The following is a 15,572-nucleotide window of genomic DNA, read 5'->3' as shown; positions in this document are numbered from 1 at the left end:
ACACACATGTTATGAAAAACAGACACTCTTTATTATTACTTTATAAATAGATATTTTGTCAAACTGGTAATCAGCATTTCACATGATTGAACATGAACTTGTATTCAGTGCAATTTCTCATAATATGAGTGGGGCAAGAGGTCAAAGTGGTTTGTTATTGACATCTTCTTGTTGTCTACCTATTTGTGTCATGTATGACCACCCACTCTGAATGGCATAGCTTTGGAAACTGCTATTAATCATTTCTTGCTGCCTGGAAGAAAATGACCCATGTGACCAGGCCTTCATCTGTTGAGAAAGACGCAAGGAAAGATTGCACATGGTCAAAGGAATTTAATTGTCATCACAAATTGTAGTAACAAAATAAGATTGTTGTGATACTACTTTAAGCTACGTAAGGTAGTGAGATTGAGGTAGTGGCTTTGGTTTGCTGCATTTAATGTCACATTGCTGGTTTAATATCAGTAGACCAGGATCCTTTCTATTGTAAGTAAAGCCTCTGTAATCCACTTTAAACTGCACTGCAGAAAGAGACATCACTCTTTGGAAAGCGTGATGGACTTTCACCTAGTTTTCTCTGGCCAGCTTTTAAACTGGAGGTCAACCTGCTACATTGCTGCGATTTTGAAAGTAGGACAAACGTAATCGTGGCATTATCCAATAACTGCTGAGTGTAGTGATGCAACTCTTAAGTTGAATGGTTCTTTTCCTCCTGAAACTGGACCCGTCAAGCTGCAAACAAGCTGTCAGTTTTTAATAATTGAATGGCTATAGCTGAGTGAGCATGCTCCCTTCCTGTATTTATTTGTAACACTGTATCAGCGGTGTGATTAATATGCATCTGAAACATGTCAGTGGGTTGTCGGATTAGAAATCAGCCTATGCCTGGAGAATATGAGTATACAGCCACCATATATATCAGCGCTGGCAAGTGATTGTGATAAAGACTCAGCAGGTGGAGGCCACACATCCCTGAGGTTGATGGTTCAAGTGGTTTCCAAGGGAATCTGACAGGGTCTGTTCACACATCAGTCTCCATGAATGTCTTAGGTGCCACTCCTTCCTCTGGAGACAGGAAGAAATCCTGGGTTATGTCAGCTAGCAGATGCATGTCATTACTCCTCTTCTCCAGACAGATAGAGGGCTGAAATGTACTCATTCCTCAGAGCAATTTTCAGTTGTACCAGTTGACCAGCATTCCTGAGGGAAGGGAACTCATGCTAATAGTTTTAAAGGTGGTGTACATATCAAATTTAGGCTTGGGATTAAAACAAAACGTTGACCCACCTGCTAATACAAAAGTACAGATCTTAGTGGTAGCTTAATTATTTGTAAGATTAAACTTTCTTGTACCAATATGGTTAGTTACTTTTGTTTTATCTGAAATAATTTACATATCTACAGTTTAAGGTATTATGCATGTTCTACACAACTTGAACTCCTTAATTATGTAAAATGCTGTTCCAAAAATGACTTGCTTCTAAACACTGAATTACACTGAGTTGATTTGTAAAAGTGTTTTAAGAAGATTTGCAGAGGACCTTGTTGTCAGAGATTTAATTCTATACTTCCTTGGTTTTGTGGTTAGAACTAGTATCATACTTGGTCTTGTCGACTCTGAAATGAATTGAGATGTCACACAAGGTCAAAGAAAACAGTTTCTCTTTGCTTGTGTGAAGAGCCTTGACCTGTGACCTCCATGCTCATTCATTTGGAGGACAGTCATCTCGTCTCACCCATAAGGTGTTTATTTGAATTACTGCTGTTAGTAATCTTAGCTATGCATTTTCAGCACTGTGTTGCAGAGCTGGAGTCAAGCTGCTCTGCACATTTGCCCATTTTTTAACTTGGCTGCACCTAATTTTAATATATTTGTGACGGTAAGAAAGCTACTTGAAGCAAAGTACCCTTCATTATTTTTAAATAGGAAACATGGTGTTTAGTGAGAAGAATAAGACAGACAGAAGCACAGTGGACCGTATACAAAATATGAACTTCATGTGTAGCAAATGAGCATAATAAAGTAATGGGATTTATATACAGATATACAAATCAACATGTACAATATGTGCACATATACATGTAGGCTACTTCCACTTTAGATAGTCATGGGTGTCATTTTGAATTTGGTTCTCAATTTAAGTTTAGTATCATAGAATTTTTTTTGTAATGTGCGTCTAAAATGTATTATGGTCTTTTTTATGTACAATGCAGACAATAAGCAGGTGTATTGTAATAACATTTTAGTAGCATAACAAGTATAAATAGTTTTCTCGGTCTCCTGCTGTATTTATTTATTTATGTATATATGTGTGTATTTTGTTTCTGATAGCAGTGCGATGTAATATATACATTGCCAATACAAGCAGCTGTACTTCATGTCAGTACTTTGCAATACTTCTTACCCAGCACTTGATGGTAGCTTTCTTTAATGCATAGCAGAAAAAATCCTCTGACAAGACCAAAAGTGCCTACTAACTACAGGTTTGTAATTATGATTAGTGGGTGAGTCAAACTTCTAATTTAATTAATTCCAGCCTTAGATTGTTAAGCAGCAACAGAAAAAGCTTTTTTCACATTTTTAATTCATACAAAATTATCGCTAATTAATATATTAGTTTCTTTGTAAGAGGAACCACATTTCAAATGAATCCACAAAACCATTCTTGCTTAGGTTTATTGAGTGTGGTGAGAAACACTGATTGTTTTTCACAACTTTGATTTGCTTTTAAATTACCCATGTGCTAAACCTAGGAATAAAACCATACAGCAAAATGTTAATTACCATATTGTTTATTTCTTGGCCAATGCCCTTTCCCAGGGTGACTTACTATATACACATTTTACAGAATACTGTACTAACTGAAGTAAATAAAACTAAAATCTAGTAATTTAAACTAAAATCTTATTTAGATATTTGTAATCTTTAAAGAAACAATATCACTGACTTGCAGAGAAAGTAATCTAATTTTGTAGGGACCAAAGTTTGAAGACAAAAAAAAACAAAAACCTTAATTTAGAATTGAACTGTTAATGAGTCAGTGTTGTTTTCCAATGTCAATGTCATCCATGATCTATTGATCTAAATCTTGTCACCTGGCAAACTAGCACTGCTGTTATTTCCATACCCTGTTGTAGCCTTAGCACATTGTCAGTCAACTATGATATTATTAATGAATGGGATATAAAAAAAAATTCTAGTGGGATTGAGTGTTTTGATGATTAATTTAAAGATGTCTTCTGCATATCACTGTCTTTTACATTATACATTCATGTTTTAACATAATGCAAATCAGTCTGATAGAAGCTCTGAGAATTTGCCAAGAGCAAAAATAAGTAACATTTTAAGTTTGGTCTATAATTATAATTTATATTACCAGCTTTTTATGGTGATGCATTGAATTGACATTATGAAAACTGTGGAGAAATGTTAGGCCCCAGCCCTCTTCAGTGCATGTGGGAAGTCTATGTGGGATGCTGTTTAGATTGAGAAAAGTAAAAAGACTTATTGTCAAGGGTCCTACCTGTGTTTAGTCTGAAAATTATTACTTTTTAAAATATATTTTGTCACGAAAGAAACAACAACTGAATCATGCTCTCCCAATAAGTTGGCCTCAAGACATTTAACACATCTGATACAGAACAAATAACTGTGGTAAACAGTGTGTGGCTCTGAAATGTTTAGTTTTGTGTGAATGTCAGTATTGCATTAATACAGCTATTCTCTAAGATCAATGTCTTTAAGTAGCTGAAATGCAGATAAGGACATCAGGATGCTTTATGTAGGGTCAACTATGAAACAGTGCATCAAATGCATTCTTTGGAGAACTCTTCCATGACTTTCACTACTTTATGCTTCATTGCCTACTTTTCATATCCAGAGATTGGTCTTCCGTTCATATTGATCCATGATGATGTAACATTTGCACTCTACTTTGTCCTTCCATGGCATCTAGAACTTAGTCACTTTTCTGTCATTTGAAATGAAAATACTCCTGTTGTCAGTGCCATAAAGCCCCCAGCTGTTGGGAGATTGTGGCAGGTGCACAGCGACAAAGAGGCTGTCATTGAGTCCGGAAATAATGGGCCGTGATGCATGGAAATGCCCATCATCGTCTAGATCATTTAAATTGGCACATAGTCATAAACTATTGTGATAGGCCATTCTACATAATATAAAGGAATACATGCTTTTGATTTAGTGGCATAACCCAATTGTTTTTATAACTGATTAATAAAACAAACAAAAAAAGACGCCTAATGCTTAGCACTTTCATACTAACTATGAAAATATTAAATGTCAAGAATACAATACAGATATTGAAACACCCCTGTTCGGTGTGTGCGTGCGCACATATATATATATACAGCTCTGGAAAAAATTGAGACCACTTAACACTGATTTCTGAACTTGGAGTGGTCTCAATTTTTTCCAGAGCTGTATATCTATATAATGTGTGTGTGTGTGCATGCTATTAATTTAATTTCCATTTTTCATATTTCAAGGGATTTCTAAAGTATAGAGAAACCACAGTCAATCTTGGACATATAAAAAATGGTTTATCACATTTTTTAAATGTTACAGGTTTTAGGATATTGAATGTGAAAGCTATGTATTAAAATCTGGCACCATTTATATAGATGCTACTTCACCACAGCTTGACTGGCATTCTTCAGTATAATAAATACATTAATGTTAAACATGTATAAGGTATTCTGTTTTTGAGTTAAATTACAGGAATATTGTTACAGAGAGGTACATCTTTGGAATCTTTTTATTTGGGTTTAAATAAAAATTGGGTCAGAAGTTATGGAATTGGATGACGATTGTTGTTTTTCTGTTTGCAGATATCACAGCACAGTAACACTGATTGGCTTTGCTTTGAATTCAAACTCTTTGCATCTTGTGATGGTATAATTTCATTTAGTCTTTAGTCTGTTACTTCATCTAACTATAAAGTTACTCTTCAAATCACACTTCCTGCAAAAAAGGTGCTAACATCATGGCAAAAATATTTTTTAATTTTGTTTTGTTTCTTTTCCCTGTAGCATGAGAATTCCATAATTATCCTGAAAGAAGAACCTTCCATCTATTCTCGTGTGTAGATCTTCCTGGAGTAACAGTTTTAGAAGGTCTCAAAAAGGCAGGTTGGAAAGTGAATGCTGCATGTTTATTAACAAACTACAAAGCCTTCTTTCATTATTATGCATGAACCCAATCTCTTTCTTTTAATTTTTATGACTTTCTTTCAATAAGCAATTTCCTACTTCTAAATCACAAGAAGCAATTCATGTGTTTTATGTACAGTGACTTAAGCAAGTTGATTTATTTTACATGCAGTTAACAGTTGAAGTTGATGGTCCAAGGAAGTGCCACCTTGTGGTTTAATATTGATGTGACATTCTAAACCGAGGTCCTGTCCATGGGGAGTACAATGAAGCTTTCATCAATGAAAGGCTTAAACCTCTGTATTTTCTTTCCAAGTCTATCATGGGGTAATAGAAGCTGTCCTGCATGTATTCTGCCAGCACTGATTTGAGTAAAACTCTGCTTTCCCAGCTTCTTACTATCAGGCTATATCTGTACTTCACCCCTTTTCTCCATTATAAAAATAAATTATGGTCCGGAAATCCACACAGGACGACCAGTTCCCATGGGAGTTGAGTGGCCCACCAAACTAAAAAATGATCCGGCCCTTCTGGCATCTGCTAGAATTTCCCAATGGCCAGTCTTCCTATGGTCATCAGGAATGAAGCATTCATAGACTAGAAGAGCAGTGGAGGATCCACTGTACATGTTTTGCCTGATTGTGCCTGATTCATATTGTATTTGGTTGCTGAGCAGGGTGTGACCCCATGGTCACACCCTGCTCAGCAACCAAATACAATATTAAGGAAGAACATAGCCTGAGGGAAAACAAATTAAAGAGGTACAAACAAGGCCAATTTGAAACTGAATGTTTTAATAACCCCAAGAGGTCAATGCCTTAAAGGTTGTGGTTAAGAGAATAATGTGGGCTTTGTTGCATTACAGTGGTAAGAGCAAAGAAGAGAAGGCCTACCACTGGTACTTCTAAATACTCCTTCTCTCTGCATTTGGACATCTCTGCAGCAAGGGCTGATTGGTGCATAACTTTGATCTCCATGGCAATATTCTTTTGGTAAAGCTGAGGATTTATTTACAGACAAAGTGGCTACGACACGATTCTTCTGTTGCCATTGTACCCTTTCATCCGGGGAAATTCATCTGTAGAATTTTAACTCTTTCCGAGGTCCCCTGAAGTTTAATCTGTGCAGAAGGATTCTAGGGATTCTGGGCAGCTTGTGTCCTGTACGCTAATTGATCCCAACACAGCTTCTCAATGGCTCTTGAAGGGTGCCACAGTGTTTGCTTTATGGACGTAAAGTGGTATCAATTTCCCAGTATCTTATGTCCTTGCCCTATGCATTCTGCTGCATTAACTTTTTAAAATAATACCAGGATTCATGCTTTTCAGTTGTGCCAAGACCTGTCTCAAGAGGGTCAGTCATGCACAGGACTTAGTGATTTTCAGCATTAAAATCCAGAATTATGTTTGTGTAGAAATAAAGTAGTATGCATAAAAAGAAGTGTAAATTAAAAAAAAAAAAAAAAACATTATCTGGTTTAAATGTCACGTAAGTGTGTTTTTCTAATGTATTTATTTAATGGGGGTTGGGGGGTTGCAATGACTATAGTTTGACAGAAACTGGATACATTTGAATGCTTTTAATTTAAATGGTGTGATTTTTCACAAGAGAAACAAAAGGGTTTTTTGTTCTTGCCAAACTAAATCAGACCATGAAATTGGTGGCATACTAAAGATAGCTTCTGTTTACAATAGGGAGCCTTCACTTACTGCTGCTATACTTAAGGGTATCTGTGAGAATTTGGATTTGTGGGTGCATAGTTTTTGCCTAGAAAAATACAGATGCACACATGAACAGTGTGAAACTGGCTTAAACAAGAAAAAAAGGTTGTTTTTCTTGGTAGATTTTAAATTTAACAATAAACCATAAGGTAGCTTGAAATTTCAATTTTCTGGATTCAGTAGAAGCATATTTGTCTTTTATTTTGTTGAAATTAAACTAAATTAAAATTAAAACTGTACACATTTCCCAGTTTGGCTACATTCTAGTGAATATTTAAATAATATTAAAATAATATACGCACAGTACAGAATATCTTGTACAGAACTACAATTTTCCATTACTAAGAAGAGCTATAGAAAGTTAACACTTCTGTGAAGAGGATGTTTAGTTTAGTTTATTATATGTATATATATATGTATATGTATATATATGTATATATGTATATACACTCACCTAAAGGATTATTAGGAACACCTGTTCAATTTCTCATTAATGCAATTATCTAACCAACCAATCACATGGCAGTTGCTTCAATGCATTTAGGGGTGTGGTCCTGGTCAAGACAATCTCCTGAACTCCAAACTGAATGTCTGAATGGGAAAGAAAGGTGATTTAAGCAATTTTGAGCGTGGCATGGTTGTTGGTGCCAGACGGGCCGGTCTGAGTATTTCACAATCTGCTCAGTTACTGGGATTTTCACGCACAACCATTTCTAGGGTTTACAAAGAATGGTGTGAAAAGGGAAAAACATCCAGTATGCGGCAGTCCTGTGGGCGAAAATGCCTTGTTGATGCTAGAGGTCAGAGGAGAATGGGCTGACTGATTCAAGCTGATAGAAGAGCAACTTTGACTGAAATAACCACTCGTTACAACCGAGGTATGCAGCAAAGCATTTGTGAAGCCACAACACGTACAACCTTGAGGCGGATGGGCTACAACAGCAGAAGACCCCACCAGGTACCACTCATCTCCACTACAAATGGAAAAAAGAGGCTACAATTTGCACAAGCTCACCAAAATTGGACCATTGAAGACTGGAAAAATGTTGCCTGGTCTGATGAGTCTCGATTTCTGTTGAGACATTCAGATGGTAGAGTCAGAATTTGGCGTAAACAGAATGAGAACATGGATCCATCATGCCTTGTTACCACTGTGCAGGCTGGTGGTGGTGGTGTAATGGTGTGAGGGATGTTTTCTTGGCACACTTTAGGCCCCTTAGTGCCAATTGGGCATCGTTTAAATGCCACGGCCTACCTGAGCATTGTTTCTGACCATGTCCATCCCTTTATGACCACCATGTACCCATCCTCTGATGGCTACTTCCAGCAGGATAATGCACCATGTCACAAAGGTCGAATCATTTCAAATTGGTTTCTTGAACATGACAATGAGTTCACTGTACTAAACTGGCCCCCACAGTCACCAGATCTCAACCCAATAGAGCATCTTTGGGATGTGGTGGAACGGGAGCTTCGTGCCCTGTGTATATATATATATGTTTATGTATATATATATATATATATATACACACACACATATATATATATATATATATATATATATATATATATATATATATATATATATATATGTATATGTATATGTGTATATATATGTGTGTGTGTGTGTATGTGTATATATATATATATATATAATTTAAGGCCTGTAATTATTTTGGATGTGCTGTAGATGAATGTTTGCCTTATACTTTTAGTTCAATAGCCTCCAAAATGACAGGCTGTTTACAATTGTCATTCAAGCCCAGATATTGCACATATTGCAAACAACATCATATTGAATCATTTGGGTATCCTGAGAAGCAAGCAGAAGTATTTAATATTATATTTGATGGCTGTATTTGTGCCATTTAAGCTAGCAAGCAACATTTAGAATGTAATGTGCTTTTTGCATAGTGTACTGTACTTGTGGAAATTTAAGGTCATAGCTAGTGCAGTGTTTTCTTATCCACTGAATGCTCAAACTGTAAAAATCAAGGTAATTTACAGTAATTACCTTTTACTGTTCCTGCTAAGGTTTTGTTCCATATTATTATGAAAAATTGTCCTGGCCACATAAGTGTAATGTGATGGGTATAGAACAATTTAGTTGTCTAAAGTGTTCATGGTTTCTCTTTAGCTTTTCCTGTTTTGATGAGATGGCATTTTTTTTTTTTTTTTTCCTCCAGCATGAATTTGATATAACTTCACGAGTCACTGAGGTAACATGGAATAATTGTGTGCAACTTAAGTCGTTGTTTTACTAGCAGCTTATTCGTGTAGGTACAAGGTACAAAAGCGATTCTTTGAATTGTTATCGGTACTACTTGTTCTCTCACGCCAAAATGATGGATTTAGATATGAAAACAATTGTGGGTTGTAAAATCTTTGTTATGGATCACCATATGTCATCTTGATCAACATAAGTATCCATCTTCAAATTTGTTACCTTTCACCAGCAGTACAGGCTCTGACTTGTTTGTATTTCTGGGTGTACAGCACATGCAGGCACTGTTGATAGACATCATTTGGACCATAAAGGATCCAATTAAATGGGATACTGTCCTGTTAATTGCCCTGTACCTACTGTAGTTATCCTGGCAGCTGCTTCTGGATATCATCAGCAGAAACACTAGGCTTTAAAATCGCCTTTGCTCATGTTTCCTAAAATAATAGGAGGTTGCATGCTTAAGTTATTTGGTGTGATAGATCAGATTTACTTCAAGAAAATCAACACTGTGTTTGTAAATTGCAGTAAAATAGAATGTCATAAATCTGTATGGCAATGTTGCAGACTATTACATTTGTGAACTGGTTTCTAGAAAGTGTTTATAGTACTAAAATATTGTAAAAATAAAACACACAATTTTGCATTCTTTAGGCAATACATTATTTAAAGTTGTCTGAACAATTTACTGTGAACATAATATACCATTATGAAAAATAATGTAATTTTGCATTACAAAGGTTACAGATTCACTATAAAAATACATTGTCATTACTATGGACAACATATATATGTGTATGTGTGTGTGGAATAACAAGAAGAGATAGAAGAGGAAATTAATTGATCCAATAACAAGCAAAAACCTAATTGAAAGTGAGTGTTAAAATGGCAGTGAGCTGTACACATTACAAGAACAGAATAAAGATGAACAAATGCATCCCAAGAGATGAAAAAAGACCATGAGCAAGACCACATACATAATGGGAAGATTGAATAATAAACTTTATTGGGAGGACTTCATTCATAGTGCATGTGTGTATACATGTATGCGTGGGTGTGTGTGTATATATGATATATGACAAACCTTGAGCACAAATAAAGGAGTTATGCAAAGCAAAACAAACAAAGAAAAACAATCTCGATGGTAAACTTGAGGCAGAATGAGCGAATGCTGGTGCTTAATAAAAACTGTCACATGACAAAATGGGAAATAAACACTGGTTTCCTAAGCTCTCTAAAAGACCTAATCTGTTCTTGTATTTTCCAGACATTTTCCAAAATGAATCTCACTGCACACGTTTTCCCCTCTCTTTAAAATAGAACCAGATTTGTGTTGGAAAATGTTTAGACTGGAAATGACCATCTCTTCTTCCAGTGAATGAGCAAAGCTTTTAATTAAGCTCTAGAAAAAAATACTTGTGTGTGTGATGCACATATATATGCGTGTGTGAGAAATCACGTACATTTGTATTAAAATTATTTATATATAATGCGTATATATATATATAAATATATATATATACACACACACACACACACACACACACACACACACACAAGAGGTTCCTCACAAAACATGTTATCCTCAGGCAAATTCTGTTTCAAGACTAATTTGTTGTAGTTAAAAGTTATAAATGTATTTTATTTCCACCTAAAATGGACCAAAAGGGTGTGTTATTTTAAAATGTATATTGCCGCTAGCTAAAGATATCCTTTTAAGTGTGGTTTGACCCTTAATTTTTCTTTAGTGTGGTCACTTAAGGTTCACTTGCAAACTCAGCACATATCCTGCATATAGTAATTATGCTCAAGACTATCCATTTTGTATCCTTAATGTAACATTTGCTTTTGCCCAGTGCTTCCGGATTCAGTTCTATGGTTTGGAAGGCTTGTCAAGCCAGCCAGCTGAGGTTGGTGACAACTGCTTTTAACTGGCTGAAGTATAATTTGTAAAGTGTTTCAAACATGGATTATTGAACTAATCACCACCCCCATGTATCTTCTGATTTACTGCAATGTAAACAAAGCCATTGTTCACTTTTATTTTATCCAAAACTCTTTCAAATACTGGTTTTGCAGTAATGGATTGATTTGATAACTATTTGTGGTAATTAATTAACTTGGGTTGTTGATTCAAATGTTATTAGTATCTAGTCATGTGACTCGAATTTTTGTTCTGAAATATTGTTCAGAAAGTTCTTCCCAACACTTGCAGATGTTTCCACAAATGTGTTGCTTTTTCTTTCACCATTTTGTCCAGTTCATCCCATGTTTTGGGTCATTATCTTGCAGTAGGATGAATCCCTGACCAACTAGGCATATTTCAGAGGGTATTGCATGGCGCTGCAAAATGCTGTAGTAGCTGTTTTGGTTCAGGGTGCCACTCACTCTGTGCAATTTGCCAACTCTGGATGCAGCAAAAGAGCCCCAGACCATCACCTCCTCCATGTTTGACAGTTGGTGTCACACACTGAGGAAACATCCTTTCGCCAAAAACCCTGCGTGATGAACCGAAGATTTCAAATTTTGATTAATCGGTCCATAAGACCTTCTTCCAGTCCTCAGTAGTCCACTGTCGGTGCTTCATGGCCCAGTCAAGCCTCTTTTTCTTATTTTGCCATCTCAGCAATGGCTTTCTCACTGCCACTCGACCTATCAAACCTGCAGCTTGAAGTCTTCTCTTCACAGTTGAAACTGAGACCTGCTTACTTTGACCAGTGTTAAGCTGTGCTTGAAGCTGTTGTCCTGTGAGCCGCTGATCACGCAAGCTGTTGACTCTCCGGAACTTGACTTCTGATTATGTTGTGGCTTTCAAACTCGTCTTCATAACAATGTTTCGCACATTTAAGTTTAAAATCCATATTAAAGAATTATGCAAGATGCCAGTTCATGGAACAGGGGTGTGTGCTGTCAGCTTGTCCTGTCTTGTCATCACTGTAGGAATTATGCAATATACAATGTAAAAACTTCTCCTGCTTGGCCTTTGGTTTCTATATGACCTCAGTGATTATTATTGCTGTGGCTGCAAGAAACAGAATCAGGATGGTGTGGTTCTGGTCTCTTCCAGGAGTTAAGAAGATGATGTTACATTGGTGTCCTTTTAATGTGATGGTGAGTTTAATCACCGATAATGGAAAGAGTACAGAATGTGAAAAGTCTGTCGCTAAGCTGGTAGATTGCTTTGGTTTGTATTGATTTGCTCTGAAGCAACTATGTGTGTGTGTGTGTTTATCCTTCTTTTCCCATGGGAGACCAGTACAACAACCAGTTCTCACCACCACCCCCCACCCCCCCCCCCCCCCCCCCGCCGAGATCTTAAAGGTTAAAGTCAGTAGTTGAGTGTAGTGAAATCACGTTAACATAAAAACTAAAAAAATCAGAGGAGTTGTTAGCTGTTCTGTTGTCCATTTTTAGTGTTATAATTATTAACTGTACACATCATCTGTGCCATTTAGTATCAGAATAATAGCATTGACCTGGAAATGAGCAATATCTGCATCACAAGAAAGTATGGAAATGGTGGTTAAAATCTTTTTCTCAGTATCATTTCATACACTTTCATGGGCATCGTATAATGTATAAGAGATCTAACTTAAGTATTATTTGATGTATTGTGATGTTTTAGGGGGTAATGGAGGTTAATTTTCAAAGCACTTGATTTGTTGTACAGTCTAATTTCTGAAACATAGGCCTATTGTGCTGATGTAGAATCAATGGTAGAGACATAGGAAATGGTTGAACAGTGGTATGTTAAACATATGTAAACAACAACAAAAAATGTTTTTAAAAGTAGTACTAAAAAGAAGGCAAATCGAATAAGTTTGCACTATTTGAGTGTGCCAATATTGATGTTTGGTCAATAGTCAAATCCAGAGAGCACAGACAAATGAATTAATTGATAAACTGTGAATTGCCAAGCAGTACACAGATGCCTTTCCTACAGGCAGGGTGTCAGCCAAGCTTCAGAAAATTAATTGTTAATGGTTACTTGATGACATTCCTAGAGTTTGAATGTTAGTGCTTGCTTTGTGTTTTAAGAGTGATCTATTTTCTTGCTTGTTCTGGCATATGTGTTTTCAGTTACACCCAATGACTAGTATTCAGGGGTGGAATTAATTTCAATGGACTTGTGTAATATATTATTGTATAGGTTAGGGAAGATCAGATATATTTTTTTTACAGAGTAGACAGAAATGTCTAATTCCTCAAACACCGTAATTATCTCCACTGAATAGATTGGTAAGCAAAAAACATTTGACAGGAAAACGCATGTGTAATACATGCAGGGTCTCATCAGGACTGTTCTGTTGCCAGGTGGCAGTCAAGCAGCAGGATACAGTACTCCAGCCAGAAACGCTTTTAGCTGAACAGAGCACATTGTATTTTCAAATAAGACCTCCCCCTCCTGCATCAGATTGCTCTTTTACTGTCTACTTAAATTTGATTTTCTTCTTTGTATCTGGTTGTGATATTTGCACATTTGTTTTCACTGTTTATTTTCAATTACAAAATTTATTTTATTATTATTATTATTATTATTATTATTATTATTATTATTATTATTATATATTTTTAACCAGTTTTCAGATTTTAAAACCAAAGTATTTCAAAAAATGGGTGCCTGTAGTGAATCCAACAAAATCATAATTTAAACCAACTATAATTCCAATTCCAATATTCAAAATTCAAATCCACTACCAAGTAATTTGTTTTTAATTTGAAATTGGGATGAAGATTTAGATTAAGGCTTCAAGTTAGCTTCAGTGTAGCGCACTGAATGCAGTAGGCCCAACACATTGGCCAATAAATGCATTTCACATCTTGAACATTTATGTTTTTGAATTATTTATTTACAGAAACCATTTTACAAGTACATGTACATCATAAAGAGATGTTTTTGTTCAGTGACTTTATGGTAGGGAGTTATTTTTATTCCATGTAACTTTTTGTGGGGCGATTTTACTATGGTTATATATAAAAAAGACATACATAATTTACATCATACAGTCAACTTTATAAAATATTACATTAATAAGAATAGACTATACATTATATGCTTTTAAATGCACACACACACATATATATATATATACACTCACCTAAAGGATTATTAGGAACACCATACTAATACTGTGTTTGACCCCCTTTCGCCTTCAGAACTGCCTTAATTCTACGTGGCATTGATTCAACAAGGTGCTGAAAGCATTCTTTAGAAATGTTGGCCCATATTGATAGGATAGCATCTTGCAGTTGATGGAGATTTGTGGGATGCACATCCAGGGCACGAAGCTCCCGTTCCACCACATCCCAAAGATGTTCTATTGGGTTGAGATCTGGTGACTGTGGGGGCCAGTTTAGTACAGTGAACTCATTGTCATGTTCAAGAAACCAATTTGAAATGATTCAACCTTTGTGACATGGTGCATTATCCTGCTGGAAGTAGCCATCAGAGGATGGGTACATGGTGGTCATAAAGGGATGGACATGGTCAGAAACAATGCTCAGGTAGGCCGTGGCATTTAAACGATGCCCAATTGGCACTAAGGGGCCTAAAGTGTGCCAAGAAAACATCCCCCACACCATTACACCACCACCACCAGCCTGCACAGTGGTAACAAGGCATGATGGATCCATGTTCTCATTCTGTTTACGCCAAATTCTGACTCTACCATCTGAATGTCTCAACAGAAATCGAGACTCATCAGACCAGGCAACATTTTTCCAGTTTTCAACTGTCCAATTTTGGTGAGCTTGTGCAAATTGTAGCCTCTTTTTCCTATTTGTAGTGGAGATGAGTGGTACCCGGTGGGGTCTTCTGCTGTTGTAGCCCATCCGCCTCAAGGTTGTACGTGTTGTGGCTTCACAAATGCTTTGCTGCATACCTCGGTTGTAACGAGTGGTTATTTCAGTCAAGGTTGCTCTTCTATCAGCTTGAATCAGTCGGCCCATTCTCCTTTGACCTCTAGCATCAACAAGGCATTTTCGCCCACAGGACTGCAGCATACTGGATGTTTTTCCCTTTTCACACCATTCTTTGTAAACCCTAGAAATGGTTGTGCGTGAAAATCCCAGTAACTGAGCAGATTGTGAAATACTCAGACCGGCCCGTCTGGCACCAACAACCATGCCACGCTCAAAATTGCTTAAATCACCTTTCTTTCCCATTCAGACATTCAGTTTGGAGTTCAGGAGATTGTCTTGACCAGGACCACACCCCTAAATGCATTGAAGCAACTGCCATGTGATTGGTTGGTTAGATAATTGCATTAATGAGAAATTGAACAGGTGTTCCTAATAATCCTTTAGGTGAGTGTATATATATATATATGTGGGTTGCTCTGTAACTTTGCAGGTAATAGCATGATTAAATGATTTCAATACTCATGCCAGCTCTCATCATCATTGCAGATGTGTGCCAGTTGGACACAATGTTTTTATTAGTTTGTTATATTCAGCAA

The 15,572-nt window shown here is 36.4% G+C and overlaps 1 protein-coding gene across 5 annotated transcripts in view; it reads left to right on the top strand.

Moving 5' to 3' along the window:
• The window catches only part of sema4d (sema domain, immunoglobulin domain (Ig), transmembrane domain (TM) and short cytoplasmic domain, (semaphorin) 4D), a 77,593-nt gene that overhangs the window by 24,090 nt on the left and 37,931 nt on the right, over nucleotides 1–15,572 (top strand). Inside the window, exon 2 of one of the 5 annotated variants that reach the window (XM_066710814.1) lies at nucleotides 5,050–5,144. The exons of the other annotated variants lie outside the window; for them this stretch is intronic. The gene's annotated coding sequence lies outside the window, so the exon portion shown is untranslated. The remainder of the gene's footprint in view (nucleotides 1–5,049; nucleotides 5,145–15,572) is intronic. 5 annotated transcript variants of the gene reach the window in all.

The sequence above is a fragment of the Amia ocellicauda genome, chromosome 8, assembly GCF_036373705.1.
Source record: "Amia ocellicauda isolate fAmiCal2 chromosome 8, fAmiCal2.hap1, whole genome shotgun sequence".
Taxonomy (NCBI): domain Eukaryota; kingdom Metazoa; phylum Chordata; class Actinopteri; order Amiiformes; family Amiidae; genus Amia; species Amia ocellicauda.
This window is presented reverse-complemented; position numbering and strand designations above follow the sequence as displayed.